The sequence below is a fragment of the Syngnathus typhle genome, linkage group LG22, assembly GCF_033458585.1.
Source record: "Syngnathus typhle isolate RoL2023-S1 ecotype Sweden linkage group LG22, RoL_Styp_1.0, whole genome shotgun sequence".
Lineage (NCBI taxonomy): Eukaryota > Metazoa > Chordata > Actinopteri > Syngnathiformes > Syngnathidae > Syngnathus > Syngnathus typhle.
The window spans coordinates 1,965,609-1,989,052 of NC_083759.1; the positions used below are offsets into that span (position 1 = coordinate 1,965,609).

The following is a 23,444-nucleotide window of genomic DNA, read 5'->3' on the forward strand; positions in this document are numbered from 1 at the left end:
ACCGCATCCCAAATAAATACACGGCCCACCGGGACGGAGGTTTTTTCAGGGATAGGAGGAATTTGTCTTTTCCGGGCCTCGTACATCAATATGGCAGATGTTTCCTAGAGGACGGACCGCGAAGCTCTTTTTCAGACACAATCGCAAACTACCTTAATTGCTGTTTGTTTTGTCTCCCTCCCCAACCCCCCTCACCCGTCTTCCCTACTTTTCTCTTTGTCAAACATCTGAGGCGCATTTTCAAGAACAAAAAGGAACTCGGATTTGCCCCCCCCCTCCCCTCCCTCTCCATGTGGAGCTTTTATCCATCCACCATTTGATCTCCACTCTCATCCCCAATCTAAAACGGGGCTCTGAATAGAAAGGCGCTATTCTCATGGCTGCTTTGGCTATTGGCCGCTGATAGGATATCAAGCACACCTAAGTGTTTCCTTTTCCTTCCCCTCGCGCTGTTTTCTTTTCTCGTTCTCACCAGCTTGAAATTCTCTATCAGGGCCTTCGCACATGCTCCGTGTCACGTCCTGTCAATGGGGCAGACTGATCCACCCCTCGGCCATGATTTGGACTGTCTATTCTTTTTGTGTCACCATCTTTAATAGTCCCCAACTTGCCCATCCGGTCTGGGATGGACAAATGACCTCACTCACGGCAAAGTGACTCAACGTTTGTCACAAAGCGATACGCCGTGGCTCGAATTTGCCCCGCGTGAGCTGGCCCTGCGCTTTTTGGCCAGCCGTGGCAGCGGTGATTCATGACTTTGAGCCGAGTGTGGGAGGGGTAGTGGGGTGGAAAAGGTTGAGGAAGAGAGGCAGGAAGTTGGTGTGTGTGTGTGTGTGTGGGGGGGGGGGGGGGTGAAGCTGGTCTATCAACAAGGCCTGATAATGGCAATGCACAGGAAACCTCTGAGAAGGATTTTCCACGATGCCGCACTGGAGCAGTGGCATGGGGCAAATTGATGCACCCCCCCCCCCCCCCTCCCCAAAATCTACAATTCCTTAATCTCTCACGGACAGGGTCAGCCATCCCAAATCCCGCTCCGTGCTTTACATCGATATTACGGGCAAGTACGGCTGCACCTGCTCCGGCCAGGCACCCTGCCAACTCCCATCCTCCGCCCCGCTGCCATCAGATGTCTGGAAGACATTATATGGCCGTGAACATACCTTCCATCAGGAGGGAACGTGTCGTGCACATCCTCCATGTTTGTCAAACAGGGAGGAGGCCTTGTTTTTCTTTCTCGCTTCCCTTTTGGTTCCACTGTTGTTTCCCAGGGACCCCCCCACCATAAGACTCCATTTAATATCGATCTGATCGGGAGCTTGATGCTTCTTTTTCTTTCTCCCTTTCACCGTTTGCAGTGCGAGTCGGGCACAGTTGTCATTTCTCTTTGTCAATTCAGCTCCATTCAAAATCTGGCCGGGTTTCTTTTTTTTTCTTCCCCAGCACGTCCTGTTGAGCACCCCTCCTCCTCCCAGCAAAAAATAAAATGCACACAAACATGCTCTCACATGCCCCCCTCCCTTCTCTGTCACAGCTCCTTATCTTCAACGTCCAGGCTGCCGTGTTTGTCTACGTGTTCGTGACAGTATGCGTGTGGAATAGGTGTGAAGTACAGTCACCGAGGTTGCCTTTCAACTTCCAATATCCACCACCCTCCCCTCGCTGCGTGCGACGGGGGTTAGTCGTCCGGGTCGTATTATGTGAAGGTTGAAACGAGGTAAAGCTCAGCTCAGGTGAATAAAAAAAATAAATAAAAAAATATCCAATAGATTCCATCCATGGTAACACAAATCTTTTCTCAGTGGCTGTGTTCCTTCAATCGTGTTCTTGTTATTTTCTTTCCTGTCGTGGAAACTGCTAAAATGCATCTTTAGTGAAAATAACACCACGGACCGTTGCTAACACCTTTAAATGATTTCGAGAAATCTCAAACCAGAGCCGGGTTGCGTTTGAGGCGGTGAGATGCTTCGCAGATGCTTTCCGGCAGAATCGCCGGCCCGTTTGCAGGGAGTCCAGCTGGTTGTCGATGCAAAATTTTTGGCGGTCCCGAGACGTTTCACATCAACAGTGTGCGTTTATATCTTGGTGTACACAAGCGTCATGTTGTTTGCGTGTCTCGCCAGTAAAAAAAAAAAAAAAAAAAATCCCTCCGTGCCGGTTTCGGGGTTAGAGTTTGTGCCTCGTCGGCGTTATCTGTCACCTCGCGCCGTTCCAGATTGTTTGTCGGCATTTCTCGTCCGGATTATTATGGGATGCAGCTTGCTGCTGAGCCACTTCCCGTGTATCGGCCTCATCCTGGCCCCCGGGATCATCGCCGAGATCACAAGGTTGTTTACGTTGCGGGAACCAAGGTGAGCTAAATTTAACGTCGTGGACGATAGCGTCTAGTTACAAAAGACGCATAAAATCCCCAAATTTGCAACCGACTGAAATTACGGCTTTGTTCTTGCGGTGAGTTTTTATGTAAAAGGGTCAGTGAGCACCGAGCGGGGGTATAACGTTACTTCGGGAGGAGGCTATTAAAAACGCTCTAATAGCTCGCCTTTGTTGTGAAGGAATTATGACCTGCAGCCCTCCCGCACTTGGATGAGGCTGGAGACGGGAATGTTTTAATGCGTATAGAGAGTATCGGATGTTTGGAACGTTTTCCGGTACTAAAAAAGAAAAAATTGTTTGGGAATATGTTAACTGGAATGCACGCAAGCGCTAGAATATCAAAACTCAAAGGTAAGCAGAGCTGCAATGTTAGCACAGATTAGCTGGCGCATACTCGAATGGGGAATATTTTTCGCATTAGCAATGATTGCCGGCCCCGCCTCTTCGCCGCCACCCGACCAATCAGTATGACTGTGGGTCGCCACGGCAACAAATGAGCCCAGAGGCACCTCTTAGCTTGACTCTCTTTCACGTATACGGCTCCCTCCCCGCCAAAGCCTGGGAGCGGAATTCTGGGAACATTTTTCCATGTGAAACGGCGAGGGTCAGCGCTGGGGTGTGACGCCACGGCATTGTTCCCGCTGCGAGGAGAGGAACCGTGCACCGTGAGGGCAATTCCTGTCCGCCTCGAAAAAACAGCCACTTTCTCACACCGCTTTCCTTCCTCCACCAGACAGCTCAAAACAATCCCAGAGTGTTTGCTGGGTACGAGGTGAGCCGGCCGGCCGGCCTATACTCGAGTTGGCGCGAGAATGGCGGGACAGCACAAAAATTTCATTTTGGCTGATTTGGCTATTTGCAATTAAAAAAAAAAAAATAAAAATCAGGGGAGAAAGGTTGCATGCTTGCAAAATTACCTGTCATTAGTTATTTATTGGTGTTTTATTAAAAATAATATCCCCCCTTCCCGATGTCTTTAATCAGAAATTTAGTCTCCTTTTTCACAATTTGACGCCAAGGAGAGATTAAATGTGATGCTTGGCTCGCCTTTGATACAAAAACAGTTCCGCCCGCATTCAAAAAAATGTAATTGCTCCTTAAGGAAAACTTCAATGAACCTTGATGAAACAGGCTGTTATGATTATGGAGTTGATTTGTTGGCGTAATCATTTATTTTATTTTTTTTTAAAAATTCCATTGTAGCACAGATTGACCCGTGAGCGTCAACAGCGCCGCATTCGCCCCAAACTTATATTGTCTATTTTCTTAATTGAGCGTTTGTCATCGCCCCTCTCTTTACTTAAAAAAAAAAAAGGACACTACACAGATGCTCTATCCATATGCATTTAGTCGCACAACAAAAGTAAGCTTTCCTGTACAAAAGAGGAAACGAGATAGGAAGGATGAGCCCTCCAAATCCCTCTCGTACGTAAAAGTGGGGGACGTTCCTATTTTCGGGCTTTCCTTTTAAAACTTAAAAGCTTTTGTTGAGTGCTTCTGTCCAATATGGAAGCTGGACGCACGAAGGAGGAGGCAACCAAACACTCTTGACGGTTTCCTGCAGCCGTGCGTGCGTGCGTGCGCTGTCCTCCGTCCTCCTTGGCCCTGTACGAAAGGCCGCCACCCCCGAAAACAACCCCCCCCCCCCCCTTCCCCGTCTGAGGATGCTCGTGCTTGCGTGGGCTGGATGTCTGGGAAAGCCTCTCACACAGCTGAGCCGAATATAGTGTGTGTGTGTGTTGCGGAGGAAGCACCTGCCCCGTGCGACCGTCAGCCGTGTTGCGTTTTATCTGACCCCTCTCACATCAGGTGGCTTCCTGCCTTGCGTCACACGCCGCCGCCATTGGCCGACCCAATCCCCGCCTCTTTCCTCAGCGCTCCGGGCCTGGCTCGCTGGCCTCCCCTTCTCACTCCTTAATTCAATTTTCAAACAAAAGTGGAACGACAAGAACTTTTATGACAATTCTCAACCACGGCGGTCGTCACGTCCTTCCTCCACGTCGTAGATTCGACTTCCATCTGTCGTCACCTGGTAAACAGGAAGTGTCCTTCTCTACGGTTTCCATACGTCCTAACCCGCTGTCTGTCTTGTATAGCCCAGCAAGGAAACCTTTAAAGTTGAACATCTTCTTCATTCTTTTGAAATGACCCCTCACCCCCTCCCCGTATGGGAAATAATTTTAATACAGTAAACCCCCATTTATCATGAGGGATCGCATCCGTTGAAGTCACCTCGGACGTTCTCACAAACAAATCCGTCTTTTTTTTTTTTTTTTTTTTTGCGTCCAGCTTTCCAGCTTGCGTCGGGTTTGGAACTCGTGTTTATTGAGCAGCGGGGCGCCTTTTTCCCTTGATCCCTTCAAAGGAGGCTCACTGTATTCTGTGATCCCAGTAGCTGCTGAGTCCTTAAGAGTGCACTGGATGAGTGCGGCGGGAAGCAGACATCACCCCCTCCACCAATTATTTGCACGTGTGTTTTCCGTTGCCTAATGATGTCATCCCTTATTGATCAACATGATGCGATTGGGCTCTTGGTTTGGGAATAGAGTACGAGGAAGTGCCTCAGTGAGGATGAGAGAATTTATTTGAAAAGCTTGATACTGTGGTACCTTGATAACTGACTGTTTTGATTATTTTTTTTTTTTTATTAAAGTATCGGGAAGCTTGTTTTTTTATATGCCGTCCTTGTCGGGACAAGGACAAGCTCCCCTTTTATCCGCTTTGCAATCTATTAAAAGAAAAAAAAGCTCGCCACGTTTCGACAATAACGGTTGTCCGCCAGTCCCGCCCTGCTAAATTATACAGACCGTTATTCTTGACAAATGGGCCCATTGGACGGCGGCGGGGCCTAAGTGCATTTATGAGTGGCAGTAATAACACACCTTAATACAACATGGCTTAAAAGGAGGGATTCAATTACTTTGCCGCGAGACACGGGCTGACCTCAACGACGCCCTCGGGCGATTGCTGTTGCGCAGATTGCGAAAAGGCGAAAAAGAAAAATAGTGCTCAAATCAACCAGTTTTGTATTTAAGACTCCTAGCTTAATGCTAAATAGCATCTGCTGGATGTCGCGGCGTTACAGCGCTTTAAAAAACGGACATTTGAACACAAAAAGTGCAGCAACACTTGTAGACCAGCAATGTTATTATTGGTTGTCTGCCATTCGCCCAACGTGAGACACAAGTATTGCCTGGGGTACAAGCACTAAGCCGGAAAGACCGGTTAAAAGTCACCCGTTGTTGGCTAGCTCTGTCGTCGTGGTTACACTCACAACAATATGTTGAGCCTCGCTAGACATCCTCCTCCTCTTATGATTTGTTTGCACTTTTATTGTATGGCAACAACATACACCTAAAGGGCCTCTTCATTAGGTACACCTGTATCCATCTTGCCTTGTTTTGTTTACATTGTTGCCGTTCGATAGGGCAGGTGTTCCTAATATTCTGGCCCGGTCCTGCTAGACTTCCCTTGTTTTGTATTTCTTTACTGGCAGGTGTTTATGGCGAAGCCCCCCACACCCCCCCACACTACATTGTGATGTGGAAAAGAAAACATAATAATGACCTTAATAGACTCGAGGGTAATTTCGGTGCAGTTTCCTTCCGTCACGGGGGCCATGGTTTGATGCCATTTGTTTGCTAAATGGCTCGTGCCCTTAATGGACTGCGAGAGTGAACTCTTGAGATCCTCAAACAGCTTAAAAAAAAAAAAAAAACGAGGGATCATTTCGAGCAGAGTTGCAATGATGATAATTGCCTTTCTCTGCGGCTTTGGCTTTCAACTGGAGATGGTGTGCATTCAATCGGACCCTTCAGCTTGTAAATCGAGTCGATTCCGAGGGTCTGTCCTGTTTGTAGTTTTCCTCATCGGGGCGAGGGGAGGGGGCTTCGGTTCCCAGGGTTATTTTCTCCCTGAGGCACAAAGTGTGACATTGGCCAGAGTTTGATTTGGTGGGAGTAAGGCAGCTCCTCCATCATATAGTACATACAACACATGGCCTCACCCAACATCACAGCGGCCATCTGGGCGAGGTTTGCTGATCAATTAGCTCAAATTCGACATGCGACGCTTGCCCTGAAAATATGACGTTCTTTTCTCGCCGCCATTCCAGCACGGGCACGGCGAAGAACGAGGCACTTTACGCAGACATACAAATGAGAAGTCTTTCCTTTCAAATGAAACGTGTAGTTTTGACTGACATTTTTCAACGTGCATCTGGTTATCCCGCGTGTAGGATCTTGTCGCGGGTGTTTATCACTTGTGTGGTTTGCCGCGTGCTTGGAGTTAACTCAAGCAAGGCCTCGCACGCTTAAATGAGACGGCAAACATTTTGTTTACGTTAGCGCTGAGCTAGCCGCTCGCCGTCCGTCCCTACTTTGCTCCGACTCGGAAATGTGAAGGAGGTTTTCCCCAACATTCCAGTGGCTGGAAGAATGACAGCTCGCCTGGTGATTGTCTCAATTTAGGTTTTTGAGCGGAGAAGAAAAACACACACATGTACATCACAGGCCAAAGAGCAATCAGGGAGTAACTACCAGCGTCCAAAATTCTCATGAGACGAGTCTAGAAAGATGGGCTGGAATAACACACATTTGTTGGCATAAAGAAGCATTATGAATTTTAATTTGTAAAGCAGGGGCTGAATGCTAGCTTAGCGTCTTGCGCTAGCGACCAACTGGCACAGTCGCTGGACTATTTGACAGTGGCGGCTCTGCCGCCGGTCCTCGTCAACGGCACAGGCGGTCGTTTGGGTAACTGGCGTGTTTACCGAGAACAGTCCAAATAGTTTACATGTCGCCTTATCAAAATATCACACGCGCGTTTTGCACTCGCTAGCTGCCGGCCGCGTTCCCCTGTGCGCATTGTTGGCCTTATCTGCCTGACGACGTGCCCCCCCCCACCCTTCACCCCCTCCAGGGACCAACGGAGCACAACACAATAGAATTAAAAATAAGAGTAGAAACTTTTGTGATGACTAAAAGCTGACATTTTGTATATATACTACATGCGGCTGTGTGTTGTACACTAACATCTGAGTAGTGAGTAGAAAAGCTGCAGCTTGTTGACAGTGACCACAAAATGGTCTGACCCCCAGTTATTTTTCTCCAAAACATCGCTTCAGGGGTCTCCTAGAAAGTCGAGGTGCGTAAATCCGACAAGCGCTTTGAGCCAAGACCAATTCATTTTCCTCATAGGAAATTGCAGTTGGGGTCACAAACCGCGGTTTAGTTGGTTGACTATAAAAAAAAAAGCCCGTCATGGCTTCTTGCAGCTGTCATTTTTTTTTTACACACTTCTCCCAGGTGAATTTAGTGAGCTCACCGATGCCTCTTTTCTGGGCCGGAAATACTATTCTTTTATTTCAAGTGGCCCGCCTTCTGTTGGAACCATTAGTGGGGGGTAGTGGGCACAATGGGGTGGCCGCACATGCAGACAATAATGACGGAGTGGACTTGCATGGACCTTTCCCAGCACCCTTGAAGTGCTTGGCATTGTAAAAAAAAAACACATGGAACTCTCTGTACGATGTCCAGGTGCTTTTTAAATATCGTTTGATCCTTCAGACTTGAGGAATTACGCGCCTTTGTGGGTCAATATTCCTCCTCGTAAGAAATTATTCTAAATGTCTGCTTCTCGCTCCCCGAGGGCCTTTTAAACCCAACTTGACATTTTTTTTTTTTTCTTTTTCTTGCACACCCCACAGTGATATTTAGTAGTGGGTACCTGCGTCTGACCCAAAGGAGGAGGTGAAACGTGACCCTCGATAGGCAGCGTGGCTCGCTCAAGTGACACGCTGAGCCAGCAGAAACGTCTGACATTTATCTTAAAACAACAGTTTGCTTCACAATCATGTACAGAAAGGCATCTTGCCGGTTCCCACGGCTCAAAGTGTTGATTGGCGGCACCAAAGAGAACATTTTTTTATCACTGCGAAGTGGCGCTCACTATTTGGCAAGCGGGTGGTCGCTAACCAGTAGCAGTTGAACACATTTTTACAGAGTGTGGCCAAATACTTATTCTGTCAAACTTATATGTTATACAAAATACCGTTTTTTCCCGTGTATAATGCGCCCCCATGTATAATACGCACCCTAAAAATGGCATGTTGATGCTGGAAAAAAAGCCTGTACCCATGTATAATACGCACCCAGATTTTGACTCCTACTTAAGTCCGTGAACGTAAACTTTTTTCAGAAAAAAGATCATCTTTGGGAACAACCGGATGTTCTGCCGGTCAGTATCGTTTTGTTTTTTTTGTACCCATGTATAATGCGCACCCCAGATTTTAGGACAATAAATTAGCTAAATTTTGCGCATTATACATGGAAAAAAACGGTACTTCTTATTTTGCATCCATTTTAAACTGCAACTAATTAATCCCAACAAGAGGGGAAAAACGTCGTCATTTTATTTTACATTCACGCTCTTGTTATTTTTTTGCTCTACTTTGCCTTGACATATTGACCCCACGGGTGGTTTTAAATATTGGAATTATATCGCTATACGTCCCAAATGTGTGTTTTCACAGGAAAGGCCACAACTAAAAGATAAAAATTGCACATGGCATTTATTAGCGTTTTCACTTTGGACGACTCTCCACGGATGTTGATAGTGTCATGCCGTTTTCCTCCCTGGACTGCGCGCCGTTGTAGCCAATGTTGTTTTTATACGCGTTTTGTCACAGCGGCACATTTGAATGTGTGTGTTGTGCAAGGTCGTCTCTTATGGGATACACATTGTTCCACTTCAGCCTTGGCTTTACAGCCAAGTTGCTCTTTGTTGCTTCATCAAGGAAATTGAATAGCTTCGGAAATGGAACGTTACGGCACCGCTTCGCCTTTGCTTGCGAAAATAGCGTATTAGCGAGACGGCATCAAATGTTGGACTAAAGACATCTAATTGAATTTCTGAAAATGTCAAACTAGCATGACTCACTCAAAGATCTAATAGCATTATACAAATTGTATTCCACAAGGTTTTTGTGCGTGTACAGATTACAGTTTTGTGTAGAAAAGCTAGTTTCATGCTAGGCTAAAGCTAAGCTAATTTATTCACGAGACAAAGTTGTTTGTTAGCGAAAAAAAAATTCCATACTCGAACAAAGCAACACTAATTAGCATGACATGTTTGGGGTTAATGGTGTTCGAGCAACTTTTTTTACGCTAACGTACGCACTTGCTCGTGCGAATTGTTTGCAAAACACTGACTCATGGAAATAGTCATAAATTGCTGTGTTTGCGTTGTTACCTCTGAGGATGGGCGGGTTGAAAAACAGAATACTATACACCGTTTTTTTTTTGTCTTCCATTTTTGCCAAATGCACATGCCTGATGCAGTTTCTCTTAACAACAGTTGAACAATTTCCGATTGGCATTTTAAGCTAGCCTCATGCTAAACTACACCAACTAGCGACTAGCTGTAGTATACAATACTCTGGTCATTTCATTAGGTACAGCTGTTCTCTGTAAACGTGCAATATACTTTCTAGTAACTGAATTTGTCCGCGTATCAAATGTTGTTGAAATGAATTAATCTGCTGGCATTTTTTTTTTCTCCCCACTGTGACTTACAATAAGTATTAAATCATTCAATTCCATTAATAGACTTAAAAGTACAATGTGGCCCTTGGCGAGACCTCACGGTGAGGTCATGGCAAAGGTGCCAAATGACACGGGTCGCCACTGCGGCGTGATTTAGAGCGTCTGCGTGTGCAAATGAACTTTACTACACTGGTCGCCGCATGATTTACAGCTCTGACTTGTGCTCTCCTTCGCTCCGGCCGGGGATGTGACTGCCTTTTGTTGGGCCCTTGTTTAGAGTGGCAGCGCTCATTCGGACCATTGTTTGTTCAGCCGTAATGACAGAGCGGGCCACAATGGACGTCACAATGGCCACTGTGTGCCAACGTGCATGTCAAGTGCAAGTACACGGGGTTAGCGCCGGGTCCCTGAATAGGCTGCCGATTAAAACCCTCGGTGAACTCTCGCTATTGACCAGCGTATATTTTGTTGTGATTTATTACATAGAGCATCTGGGTCACGGCAAAGGCTGCAGCTGTCAATCACAAGCTGCCATGTCGAGGCTGAAGGAACCTCCCAGTCTCCCCGCAGCAATAAATACGGAGGTGACCACGTCGGCGCACACTAATTGAGCACGAGTTCCAAGGACCCCGATAAGCCGGTCCCTTGACGGCAGCTGCCCTGGACGCTGTTTGCTTTGCTAATGTCCTCCTTGCCTGGGCATGCAGGCCGCGTTAATCACTCTACATCTGCCACCCATCACCCCGCTCCGTTCACGTCCAGGCCAATTATCCCGAGCGGCTAATTCACACGGCCATTTTTTTTACTACCGGGGCGAAGGTTCAGGAGCTCGGTGTGGACGTTTTCTTGGCGAAATTGATTCTATTTGATTGTATGTTGACAGTTTTATCCGCACTGGTGTTGCAAAGGGGGGAAAATTCCAAGAGGGCTCTCCACGTGAGGTTTATCTCAGGAATTTAGAAATAATCACTACTAGGGATTTTTTGCATTCCAAAATTTTATGCAAGCAAACTTAGATGACAGCAGATGACGCCTTGTCATAGTAACTCCCTTTAAGTCCTACTTTGGCCCAAGCAAGCATCTCTTTATCCCCAAAGTGCTTTTTAAGCGAATGGCTTGCAGATGTTGCCGGGTCGAGACACATCTGCGGACTCGTGCCCATTTGGCTTTCTTCTTGCTGGTCGATAAAATTGCACCTTTTATTGCACGATTAGAGCGGCTCACTAATGAGCCCCGCCCCTCCGGATCACTCTTCGGCCGTCTGGTCCCTCTGGCCAGCATCACGTCCGAGGCAGACCTCTGGTCCCCATTAGTGACCCAGTACAGTATCTGCAAGTTCTTTGGCGCTTTCCGTTTCACATTAGTTTGCTTCTGGTATCTGAACAGAGCAGCGTGTTTGTGCTTGATGATTGAAATGTTTTCCTCCTCCTTTGATGGCCCGATAGACTCCAACGGCTTCTCTCCACTTCACGTTTGTTTTCCAATCAAGCCAGTTGCCAGCTGAGGGAATATATACAATGTCAACTTGTGCTGGACTGAGAGAAAAAAAGACCGATTCCTCTTTTCTGCTGACAACTTTCTCACTTGGCGAGTAGCGCACGCCTATTCGGACGCCGCGCTTGCATAACGACAGTATCCGTTGGTCAGAATCCTCCCGTAGCCAATCGCAGACCTCAACGCCATCTCTCTTCCAAAGTCTGCTGAGTGATGGTGGCCATGGCAACAGCCGGGCTCCCCCCCCCCCCCCCCCCCATGCTGCGCTGAGTTTGATGGCATCCAAACGTGTGGCGGAGTAATTATTGCGTTGCGGGATGGCATGAGGCCCCTAAGGTGTGACACAATGTGTGAAATGGAGCAGGTGGTGGGCACCCCCCAAACCCCCCAATGTACTTAAACGGAAGAATAGTGCAAAAAATTCTACTTGTGAAAATTCAAAAATATTTTTACTTGGCTCATTCAATGGAGGATTTGTGCCTTGTTACTTTCCATCCCTGAAAATAAGCAAGTATTCTCCCTAATGGACCTTGACCGGCAGGTTTAGTCAAGATTAATACTTGATGCCAAGTCGGAAAGTGATCGCCATCCCCACTCCCATAATGGCTCGCCTGACAAAGAAGCTCATCTAAAAGTATGCATGAAGGAAGCGTGTTTGCAGCGTGTGTGTAACCCAGTCGCTTTTATCGGCGTGTGTCTGGATGCAATCCGCCGGATGTCCAATGAAAGGAGGGAGCCGTCATGTTACACTTGTACATCCATCAGCGGCAGCGTCGGGTATCCCGCGGCGGTAGCGGCGCCCAGCTGTGTAACATCAGCTGAGCCAAGCCTATGTGTGTGGTGTGGAAAATGCCCTTTGCTGCATAAAATAGAATGAATAGATGATGAGCGATAAAAATCATTTTTATTTGAATATTATTATTTTTTAAATGTAATATTTAAATATATTTTATATTATTTTCATAATTATTATATTATTAATAATCTTTTAAGATCAAATATATTAGAAAATCAATCTATTTTTACAGGGCCGCAGTGATGTTGACTCGAAGAACCCGACGGGTGGGGCGTAAACAGTCGTACAAAAAAAGAAACAAATCATTGTATTGTCAATCAAACAATTGCTAAATATGGCGCTCGTGACACATAAATCTAATAAGTAGCTGAGGCCTATGTTTAAGGTTTTGGGGGGGGGGGGGGGGGGTTCACAAAGGCTTCCCTTCCATCTTTGATGCAGTGAATGGAAAATGATAAACAAAAAAACACCCGCTTCCCGCGCCAGGCCCCCTCATAAATCGCCAGCATGAAGGAAGTATGTTTAAATCATCAGCCGTCGCTCATTCATAGTGGAAACGGCATTCCCATGATGCCCTCAAGAATAAACGGCGCTACCGGCCCGGGTGGGACACAATGGTGTGAAATTGTACCCTGGTGCTAGACACGCAACACAACACGGTGGAATAATCGTATCATCCAAATAATAATCGTATGGTAAAATAGAAAGATATGAACAAAATGTCGTTTATTCCAGATTCTATTTCAACCACTTTCATTTGCAAGTGGAAACAAACCAAGGGCGTTGGACCATCTGTTGGTACGCCTTGCGCCCAATCTCCTCATGCCCAGTCAGGGGTCCCTGTTTGACTAACAGGATTGGGCAAAACATAGCCGGGAATTAAAGCTCTTTGCTAAGTACGCCACTCGGCAAGGAGCTCGGCTTAAAACGAGCGATTTGCCGGCGTTGGATCCGCGAAAGGGTTGTCGGCAGGAAACAGGCCTCCAACCGTTCCCTGGACCGGGATGTCGAGACTGCTCAGCATCTCTGTGCCACCCAAAGCTTCCAGGTTGAAGAAAGCTAATTATTGGGGGGGGGTCAGCGAGGGATCTTCGCTTATGATGAGTCTGAGCCAACATTCTCCCCAGCGCAAACTTGCTTAATTGAAGCAACGTGCATGATGTAGCTCTCATAAGGGACGCATGGAAAAACACATTCCATATTTGCCTGCAATAAACGCAACCCGGAGCGCTTTAATGAGATCCCCGTGGCCCCGCAATACAAATACTGGCGAGGCTAACGCTTACGGGGGCCGACTTAATGGATATTCACACTTGGATTGTGAGGCTGAGATAGCAGCTGGGGACAGAGAGCGGTCCTTCAAATTGCCGCTCGGAGGGGGACGCCAGCCAAACCCGCGCTACCTGTTGCCAAAAGTGGTCAAGCTGCAATAAAGGGTGTGAAGACAAATGCTACGCTTCACAGCACTATCGGAATAACATGCAAGGGGACTCGAGTCGCATCCCTGCGGGACTCCGCGTCCCCAACATTGTTCCCTGTCATGTTTAAAAGGCGGTAAAATAATGAAATCTTTCTGTAGCCTAATTCCATTTGTAGATTGCAAAGATAATGGGAAATAATATCTGCTTTATTTCTCAATTGGGGCTTTAAGTGCTCTGTGGAAAACCCACTGCTTTGCTTTATCTGCCCTGTGGGCCATAAAACATCTGTTTCAGCCCTTTCATAATGGACTTTAGTTGTCTTTTATTAATCACAGTTATAAAAGGAACCCAAGCAATAAACAGTAACCATATGCTGGCTTCGTATGAAATATTTGCTTGTTCGCCGTCCCGCTTCTTAATCGAGCTTTATGGCGAGCGATAAGGCAGGCCGAGGTGTCAGATGACCTTGATAAGATATTTCGGAGACCATCTTCAGGATTAGTTGTTGTTTATTACCGCCAGTGAGGCATCCTTCCTGTCCGAAAGGGGACCCAGTGCCCGGCCACCGCCACCAAACAAAGCAGTAAATATTCCAACCTCGTTTGATCCCGCAAGAAAAAGGAAGAAGCTTTGATCGTGGTCCCGGAGCTTGCTGGGGACACATGTGGGACCGAGTCCAGGGGTGTGTTTTCCTTCTTGAGCTCGGTCGGTCGGGGATGGCCGAGGAGAGGTTAGAAGGTTGATGGGGACATTTTTTTTTTTTTTTGTATCTATCAAAAACATCTTTTTACATCCACACATTCCGCTTTAACGCAGCCAATATAACACAAGGCGTTTACGTCTGAAACTTGGCAGTGCGACGGAAGTGATGCATGATCACACCATCGCTTACTCCTCTTTAATCTGGACTCGGTTTTTTAAAAGTTCCCCCCCCCCCCCCCAGACTTAGATTTAAAGATTTAAACAATAAAATATAAAATGAAATAACAGACAAGAGACATTTTACAAACAGTAAGATGTAAAAAAACTGTAAAATAGATAAATAGATAAATAGATAAATAGATAAATAGATAAATAGATAAATAGATAAATAGATAAAAATACTCTGAGATAAAAACTAAACACTGCTTTCCTTTCTGTCCGCTGTTCTGTGTTCATTCAAGTGCGGTCATTCTCCTCTCCTCTCCCCTGCCCCTCCCCTCTCCATTTCTCCCCGCCCCCCCGCCGCTTGACAGGGTGTGTATGTTTTTTTTATCACCGTGACATGATGTCTCTTCCCAGGGCACGTCCCTGATGGCTCCCCGGGGTCCTAACCCCATGCACCCCCAACCCAACCACAACTTTACATGAGCCTTCCCTCTCTTAAATCCAAGACTAATGCTAATGAGCAATCTCAAACATTTACACGGCGTAAAAAGAGAACGGCTACCTCCATTTTTTTATTTTATTTTTTTTCGGTAGGACGAGCTGCGTGTTTATTCAGGTACATCCTTCCTGACTCTCTGCTTGTAAACCTGCCTGCCGCTCGTCACGCGGTCCAAACATTAACCCTCGGACAAGTGCGGAGACCTCCGGCAAGGTCACCAGCCAGCACCGAGGCGAGTTCCAAAGTTGTCGAGGCGAGACACAAACACAGACGCAACGAACTGCAGGCCCGCCGTTAAACTGTCCGCCGTTTTTACGTCCTGTCAAGCTCGTCAGTAAACGGGCGGGCCCGTTCGCTTCTCCTTTGCTAAGCTCATCTAAAACCGGGCCTCATCATTTGTGGAAAAGAAAACGACATTTTAATTTCTAAGAAACTCGGGGTGGCAGCGACGACGTGAGGAAAACGACACCGCCGCTAATCTGCATCGCCTTTCAACCGCCTCCTCTGTTTTCTTTCGACGGCTTTTTGTTCGCTACCCTCGCCGCCTTTTATGCGTCTCCCGCTCAAACTGAACGGCGCGGTGTCCATTTCTTTCCATGACTTCTTCTCCCGCCACTTTCTTGGAAAGTTTTGGGTCATTTGAAAAAAAAAAGCGTCTTTAATATGCCGCAAGTCGGATTTTACGATTCCTTTTTTTTTCTGGTTCCTTTCAGCTCCATCAATCCTTCGCCCCTGATCTACCATCCCATCCTCTCTCGCTCTCCCCCGCCTCCCCCGCTCGCTCTGCGGCCCACTCAAACTCCCACACGCCGCTCGTCTACCTCTCACCTCCATCCTCTTCTCTTCTTTCGCTTCTCTTTCCAATTGTGCACACATCCCCCGCCCCTCATTAATGTTTCCATGCCAACATCCAGAGCGATGGTGCTTTTGTAACTTCGCATATCAAAGATGGAAAAGCAAAAGGAGAGAAACTCGAGGTGAATAGTTGCCGCCATGTTTTGGGTCTATCGTACAGCGCGCTGAGTCATCTGGCAGGAATTTGTGATCGGGAGTGGCACAAGTCCAAACATGAGGAATTTGTGCACACAATCAAAACAATAACGCTCAAAATATTACCCCCAAAAAATTGGACGGAAAAAATAAGCCCTCACATTTTGGAACCTCACACTCGGAAAGTGCCGTTTTGTAAAATTGTCCCTTGGTACTTTACACACTAATTTGTACTAACAAAGACACACACACACACGCACTTGGGTCAGGGCAGCGAAGTGGGTCCCATTTACACGCGACTGTAAATTACCCAACACTTCTCAATCAATTATTCATAATCCCTAATTAATTATGAAACGATCAGTAATCCAACACCAGTCCGTCCGGCGGCCGTTGCCTAGCGACCGCGACTCCTATTAAATGCCACCATTGTTGCCCGTAACTCGAGTGCCATCTTCTTTCCCCCTTATTGGATGAGAGGGGGGGGGGGGGTATTTGGAGGTGGGGTAGGGGACGGTCGGAGAGTAAACAACATGTGCGTCCATATCATACTGGGAGAGTGTAAACAAGTGCAGCTGGTTAATAATGCAGCAGCGCTTTGGCTGCTGGCTAACTTGAGTTGTGGCGGGCGGCTAATGGGCCACGCCGCTCAATCATGTTAGAGCACACGCGTCTGTGGGGACTCATAAAGAAGAAAAGGAAAATAAAATAAAAAAATCTGATAAGATTATTGAAAAAAAATGAAATAAAAACACTTTGGCTACGTTTGCGCGAGTCCACGCGGGAGAGCGTTGAGGGAAAACAACAATAACAACAATAAGGCAAGAAAGGAGAGTGAGGGTGGGGCCGAGGGGAAGTGGCAAGCACCGTGCGACCAGACGGCGGTTCCTTCCTCGCCAGCCTGAGAATCAGGAAGGAGAGAGCGGCGCATTCCTACGTTATTGGAACTAACAGGAAATGCGGGAGCCATCTTGTATTATTTCATTCACTGAGCTAGTTCAGGACCTTTTGTAGACTATATCATTCCTTTTTGTGATACCATAAAGAAAATAACCGCGTAATAAATAGCAATTGCAAACCTGCAACTGAGTTCCTACTTTGACTTCCTTGACACCGATTGCTATGTTCATAATTGCCAGGACTTTGGAGCCATCTTGTGGCATCTTGAAAAGAGCACCATTGTCCACTCACTGAACTGCAAATAGGTTGAGGTCGACTGTAATTCCGCTCGTGGCCTTCACTCCAACCTTTCCCTGCTGAGACCCCCCCGTGGCTTTGACAAGCCTCCCTAAATTAGGCTCATGGTGAGGGATCCACAGCCCGGAGGCCACTGAGCATCTCTGATTGTTGCTCTTCAGGTCTCTTTGTGTTTCTTTGGCACGTCCGACTTGTTCTTGGACCTCACTTGCAGCTGTCCAAACGGATGAGGCGGGGAGGGGATGTCGGACGCATCCGAGCCTGCCGTGTGCCGAGAGATCATGAAAATAATCAGCGTGGCCCGAGCAAACAGCGTGCAGGTGCTCCAGATGAAACAAGGGGTGTGTGTGTGGGGGGGAGCACTTTGCAAGGACCAAGTAGCGGCAGCAGGTTGCCTTGGGAACACTTAACACACCCTTTTTTTTAATCTCTGGCAACCCCCACCACAACCACCTTTTTTTTTTTTTTTGCACTTCTTGATATAGTAGACACACAATACACGCGTGTGCACATTCACATGCGTGCATGGACACCGGGCCCATAAAGATAAGCGCACTGTTATATCCATCACCTAGCCTCGTAAAAAGCCATTTCAGTCCGTCTGTGACCGTCCCTGGAATGAAATACAGCACCAAATAAAAATAGGTATTGATAAAAGCGTTTTAATTTCAGTTATTATGTTTCCAAAATAGCCTCAGCCTTCATTTAAGCATCACCAAAGGCTCCTTAAACAACCCCCCAAGCCCCTCTCGGTCCCGCCCCCTCCCTCCTCCTTTGTTTTTCTTATGTATACAAAATATAAATGACATTCAGTCTCTCTCCAGAGTGCTCTTTTTTTTTTTCCTGAAGAGGAACAAGATTAAGATGTTAAATGTGTAATTTATTTTCTTAGTGTTTCTTCTTTACAACAAGAAACCATGCATGACATCCGAAATGTAAACTAGTGCCAGCTGGGTGTGTGAGTTTATTTTCTGCAGGATAAATTAGATGGTTTAAACCCAAGGGACTCTTTTAGAATGCAATGAATTCCATGTTTGGTCACCAAATGTGTGTTTGTTGACAGCCAGGAGCACTTTGCGCTTCGTCGGTGTAATCCTAATACCTTGCTGCCCTCTTGTGGTCACCAACTGAAATGCGCTGTAAATCAACTGTTGTCAATCATAAACAAACAAACAAAAAAATCACAATTTTGTCCCCCTCTTAATGGCACAGTTCCCCCCATATGAAAGGGGACTGAATAAAGTTGCATTTAAATGTGACAGTTCATCACTTTCCCCTCTCCCACAGAGTCTAATAAAGCAAAGGGGGTCCCTAAAATCCCCCCCAACCGACCAGCCACCATCTGCCACTGATCAGGCTGCCAGGAAAAAAAAGGCCCATTAAAGGCACCAGACGAAGTTGATCATGGAGACCCAACAAGAACTTCAGAATAAGGTGAGAACACAATAGACATGTCTGAACACGTAACGCGCCGCTAGAGGGCAGTGCAGCTTATAAACTAAACTTCTACTACTTGGCTTTTTTTCCCCCATTACAACCAATGTCATGTATATTTGATCTTGTTGTGTACTTCGAGTCGGGCAAAAATACTGCTATTTTAAGTTGTACATTTTTGCCAATTTTATTTCGTGTACTCCTCAGATTCAAGGTCAGGATTTTAACATAACCATATTATCATATTATCAGTCGAAGCCACAGGGTGTGTGCACATCTCACTTGGGAGGCTCCCCCTTGCAAAAAGAATGTAAATGTGACATTTTAGCATGAGTAGGCCTCAGTCGTCTGGACAAATGTTGACATTTGTCTTGATAAAGTATCCGACTTTAACAGGGAAAAAAGTAAAAAGTCACGTCTAAAAAAAAAAAAAAAAAAAAATCAAGGAATATTGGGACGTTTGTTTCATTAATGGAATGGTTTGCTAAAGAGGCTAGACAATTGTGCAGAGAGAACCCACGTAGGAAAATGTTTGCTATGGACTACATTAAACCCGCCATTGATCTCCCTCGGTCTCGCGTCGGCATCGATCGCCTGTGCCAGGGGAGGGCCATAGGTAACATCCCTTCTGCGTAGTTTAAAGGTCATAGACCCCCCCCGCCCTCCCGCCAAAGCCACCCGAGAGTCACGGCGGACATCGCTCACTCTCCGGCTGAATGAGAATGGCCACGCCATTCAGCGAGGCATTGATTGAGCCGAGCTCCATCGTCTCCACTCCTATGTTGTTCCTTGATTTGCCAATTAGAGCTCTTTTCACACTCAATAGCTTTCAGGCCAAGCGTTAAATGGCCAACTGTTTGCAAGATGGCGCTCTTGTCGAGGGTCCAGAAGATGATAGATTGATTTATAGTGCCCCCCCCTCCTTTCTCCGCATCCACCTACCTGATGCTAACAGCACATTGCTGCAAACTAGCATAGCTCTGGTATTTTATTTTACTCGGTATTTTATTCAAATCTGGTATTTTATTTATAGTTCTTAGACTCTGTTGATAGCTGTTATTTAGCGCTCGCTTTGTTAGCTAGTTTCCAATTGAAATGAGCTGCAACAGCATTCAAATGTGTTCTTTATTTAAATCGCAGACACGATATGAAGTCTGCAGTCAGGGACGGAGCAAGTGTGTTGTTATGAATAATAATAAATAATAATGAACAGTGAAACGAATCAAAAAGAGAGGCACGGCGACATCGCCGGCCATTAGCATGACTGACACGATGCTACGCCGGGTTGGTCGCTAATGAAACGTCAATTCAGTCTACCATCCGTCCTGATCAAATGTTAATTGAGGGAGTGATGGATGGAAGCTACACGGTTCCCTTCTTATTATCGTCCCTTCCGTATTTCGAAACTTTCTGTCTTCATTCCCCTATTATGGGTCGGAGATGACCAATGATTAGGGAGAAGGTTGCTAGGAGTACAAGGTGGAAAAGGTAGTGAGGCACGATTTTTTTTTCGAAGCTTTGTTTCATCGTGGAGTAGATAGAAAGAATTCTTGACGACGGGGTTATCGGCGAGTTTAAGAACGCCCCGGAGGGAAAAAGATTGTCCGATGCGGTCACAAGCTCCAAACTGAGGTCGCGGGTATCGTGTGAACTACATGAGAGGGAAATATTCAGGAAGTAGCTCAACAAAGCACTTCTGGTAGAGTGAGAGAGAAAAATAACTGGGGTGGATTTCATTGGACCAAATTTTGGAACCAGGACAGGAACGGAGGGAAGCATATTAGAAGCACGCGGGGCTTGTCTGTGAGTACTATGGGTGTGACCGAGGAGTTTGGAATGGAGATGGGATTGCATCAGGGATGGGCTCCTCGCGTCCCCCTGCTTGCTTGCCAAGCTGATCGATGGGCTGACAGATGAGCTTAGACAGGAATCCCCGCAGAGCGTGATGTTCGCAGATGACATCGTGAGTTGCAGATGGAGGAAGTTGGAAAGGTGGAATGGGAATGAGGTGAAGTAAGTGAATGAGACAGGGGGGGGGGGGGCGGAGAAGAGCGAGCGAGGGCGGAGGACTCCATGAAGTTGTCAACGTTACATGGAGAATATCTGCCTGCACGTCGGAGGCCATTAGCGCTCCTGAGGAAGATTCCGAGTGTTTACTAATGCTCATTGCATTTTATTGACTATCATAGCTAATGAGATGGAGCGGCTACATGGAGGGCGAGCTTGGGTTGGGTGGCGGTTGAAATAAAAATAAAAAGGAATCGTACTCCGTGTTTGGTCTGTGCATGAGTAATGGAGTGTGCAAAGTCCCACTTGCACATCAAGACCCCGAAGCGTTTATTTTTACTCGACTACTACGGCTAGCACGGACCATTAAGACCAGGATTTACTCGTTAAAAAAACAAAAAAAAAAAACATTGATTTCACTGGACTATCCAATTTTGGCTTTTACTTTGCACGCTGGAGGCAATGATACCATCCTTTTAGTAATAATTCTCAAAATACAAATTATTACCTGTTGCTCGTTTATTTTGACTCGCTGCTTGACGAGAAGCTTTGGATCGCTGTCCAAAACTAGGGGGATCCATCTTTTTGTTCCTGTCCAAAGGGACCATTTAGGTTCCTAAGAATAGACCATCATCCCCCTCCTCGTTTTTCTCTTCCTTCTTCCGGCCTCCCGGGGTGTTTTATCTTAGACGGCGGGCGGTAATTGCTTTGGAGAGTTTTGGGCTGCCGCACTTTTAAGTGAATTCTTCATTTGCGAGGCAAATATTTGTGTTCCCCCCCCCCCCCCCCCCCCCCCTCGGTATAGCTGTGACGCCTCGGGATGCCACAATTCCCCGTCGCTTGCGTAGAGCTTCGTCAAAGGAGGGCTAATTCTAGCTCTCATGGCGGAATTTTAAAAAGTGAATCTACTCACAGGACGCCCTGAGTTATCACGTACCATTTAATGGAAGATTTATTTATTGTCATCTCTGTGTAAAAAAAAAATGGCGACGTGAGGTGCACTAGTTGATCAAAAACAATGTGGAAAGCTCTTCAAGCCCCCTCCAGCAACGGAGGCTGGCGTCTCTCGCTTTCTTTGTTTGTGTTTGAGAGTTTCCTTTCACGCACACACAAACAAAAAAAAACTCGAGGGGCAGGAGGAGGCTGTGTTTGATGCTGCCTCATTATAGCCAGCTTTTATCAAACAGCACAAACTGTGTTTTTCCCCCCTCCCATCCCCCTTCCCTGCTTGAACGCATTCGATTCAAACAGAATAAAAAAAAAAAAAAAAAAGACCACAATGGTGGTATTTTTATTTATTTTTTCTCCTCCCCCCCCTCAACATGATATTTTCCCAAATACATTGTGAGCGGACCCTTCAGAGACGATTTCATTTCTCCGATTTACCTGCCGCCTCCGTTAAGATCATCCTCAGGTGAACACGGAAGCCAATCGGAGCGCCATTCATTCGTCGCGACAGCTTGCTCGGCGGGCTTTCGGGGAGGAAACTTTGCGCTTTGATGCCAAGGCCCGACCCGAGGCGCGAGACGTCGAATGACGCCAGCGCTTTGTTCAGGCCGCCAATCAAACGGCGTGACCTATTTATAGCAGCAGTTGCACCTCTGACAAGAAAATGCAACTTTTTCTTCCCCTGTCTTTTGCACCTTTGGTGCTGCTGTTTGACATTTTAAAGGCAAAAAAAAAAAAAAATGTGTTGTGATGTCACTTTGACCAGAGGTTCGTAGATTGACCTGTTGCCATGGAAACAACCCAGCACTTTTACACTGGCCGTACATTGGCGTCTTCCCATGACTTTGTGTGACGCGCCTCTCGTAATGGTAGAGTGCAGCCGGTCCTAATATTTTGCAGCCACTCTCTTTTGATTCAATAAACGTGCTTTATTTATTTTTGTTTTTTTTTAAAAGAAAAGGCTTGTTTTTACAGGAAGATGAGGCAGTTGCGAACTTTTAAAGCTGATGGATGTGTCAAAGCTCAACAATACACCCCCCCCCCCCCAGATTAAGAGCAAGGCCGTGTCCATAAAGCCTACAGGATCCAGTGTGTTGTTAGACCTGTGTACCATTTCCATATAGATTGCCTGTCCATCATTTCCATTTTGACACTGCAGGCGAAGCCGCGGGGATCCCAACGTATAGAAGCACAACGAGCTCCGAGCTCCACTCGGGCTGTATTGTGGATTGCGTACAAACACCTAATTTGTCCCCAAAAAATATATTTTTTTTACGCGATCCATCCCGAGACGAACTCATTGTAGTAAAAGTGGTCAATGACATCACCGTGGCCATTTTGTTTTTTTCCCCATGCACCTTGTCTGCCCTCGCACCTTCCCAATGAGGAACCCCATTAAGAATCCAACATTGACCTCGCAGCACCCCAATTATAGCAAACATTAATCCCATCGCTCGGCCGCCTCCAACACACGCGCACACTCGGAGTGCTTTAGCGCTCGAATCAATCAAGCTCCATTTGCACTCACTTAAAAAAGCTGCGAGGCACTTATCAGTGTCCATCCGACTCTCGGTCAACGTGACACTTTCAAATCACCGAAAATCATTTGGAAAGAATGAAATCAACTCGTATCCGTTGTGTTTCTTGTATTCGGCAGGTCGGCATGAATAAAACACACAAGCGATTCCCTCGAGTAGGAGAAGTCCTTGTAATTCTCGTTTTGTTTTGGTCGTGGCGTCGCCGCGGTTGACAATCTCAATCCACCGGGGACACAGAAATCATGTTGGTTTGTTTCAAAGCAAAGTCATATAAAGGTCGCACCTGCGAGGGAGGGGCGGGGCTAACCAGAGCCGGAGGCTCCATTGTGAGAG

At 46.6% G+C, this 23,444-nt stretch overlaps 1 protein-coding gene across 6 annotated transcripts in view; it reads left to right on the forward strand.

Moving 5' to 3' along the window:
* Positions 1-23,444, forward strand: part of otofa (otoferlin a) — a 121,096-nt gene that overhangs the window by 10,849 nt on the left and 86,803 nt on the right. For all 6 annotated transcript variants that reach the window (XM_061270618.1, XM_061270617.1, XM_061270620.1 and 3 more), the window contains exon 2: positions 18,472-18,618. The gene's annotated coding sequence lies outside the window, so the exon portion shown is untranslated. The remainder of the gene's footprint in view (positions 1-18,471; positions 18,619-23,444) is intronic.